This window comes from Humulus lupulus, chromosome 3, assembly GCF_963169125.1.
Source record: "Humulus lupulus chromosome 3, drHumLupu1.1, whole genome shotgun sequence".
NCBI classification, from domain to species: domain Eukaryota; kingdom Viridiplantae; phylum Streptophyta; class Magnoliopsida; order Rosales; family Cannabaceae; genus Humulus; species Humulus lupulus.
Window position 1 is genome coordinate 141,483,052 of NC_084795.1, and position 1,287 is coordinate 141,484,338.

General features: G+C 36.8%; 1 non-coding gene across 1 annotated transcript; it reads left to right on the forward strand.

The window, feature by feature from the left end:
• Positions 1-340: 340 nt before the first annotated feature.
• On the forward strand, positions 341-447 carry LOC133828138 (small nucleolar RNA R71). Its single transcript, XR_009890776.1, has one exon. It is a non-coding gene; the product is annotated as a small nucleolar RNA R71 (small nucleolar RNA).
• The last annotated feature ends 840 nt before the right edge of the window (positions 448-1,287 follow it).

Consider the following 1,287-nt stretch of genomic DNA (forward strand, 5'->3'; position numbering starts at 1 on the left):
ATCCAGGATATGACACTGATTTAATGGATGGTCACTCCTATATGCCTCACATAGATTCTGTGGTTTCATGACTTGGGCTGAATGGTTGCTCTATTGCAACTGTTTTGTTAAGGCTGTCACTTGAGATGTAAGCATTGATATGACATCTAATTCAATCATTCCAGCCACCTTCTTTGTGTTTTCCCTTTCAGTAGGCCACTGGTTGTTTTTCATCGCCATTTCTTCTAATATATCATATGCTTTGTTGGCATCTATTATAGTAGTATCGCCTGCATCTGTTATAGTGTGAGTAGTACCGCCTAGCCCATTATAAAAATTATAGACTAACATCCATTTTTCAATCCCGTGATGAGGGCACTTTCTTAACAACTCTTTAAATCTCTCCCATGAATCATATAGTGATTCCCTCTCCATCTGAAAAAAATTATTAATCTCCCCTCTCAACCTTGCAACCTTGGATGGGGGAAAATTTTTTGCGAGGAACTTTTGAGTGAGCTCCTCCCATATGGTAATAGAGTTAGCCTGTAGGGAAATCAACAAACTCTTTGCTTAGTCCCTTAGTGAAAATGGAAACAACCTCAATCTCATTGTGCCATCACTCACCCCATTCATCTTAAAAGTTGCACAAAGCTCCAAGAAATTAGCTATGTGCAAGTTAGGGTCCTCTGTAGGCAAGCCTCCGAGTTGGACAGTAGATTGGACTGTTTGCAGAATTGCTGGTTTAGTGTCAAAATTATTCACATCAATTTTTGGAAGTCTAATGCAAGAATGCACTCCTGTTATAGTGGGAAATACATAATCTCATAAGGTCCATGGTCCTTCTTCCATAGGAACCTCTGCAACAATTGGGATATCTGCAACATCTACTGCCATTTGAACATTATTAGCAACATTGTTCGCTACATTCCCTTGATTCTCTACAATAGTATTTTCCAACCTCTTCTTCTTTCTCTTATTTCTGCAGGTTCTCTCTATCTCAGGATTCACTAGTATGATCTCAAATGACTTCCCATGTCGCATAAACCAATATTTCCTGAAATGAGAAACTGTAGACACAAACTAGATTAGAAGAACAAGGAAAACAACAAAATTATAGTAAAAATTAATTAATTTGATATTATTAATTTTAAATCCTCGGCAACGGTGCCAAAAACATGTTGAGAAAATTATGTACGCAAGTATACGTATTGTTTAAACAAGTAATAAAGTCCACAATCATGAGTATCATCCCACAAAGACTGAATTACCAATTACTAATACTTAACTCCTAATCTTTATTTGCTTAAT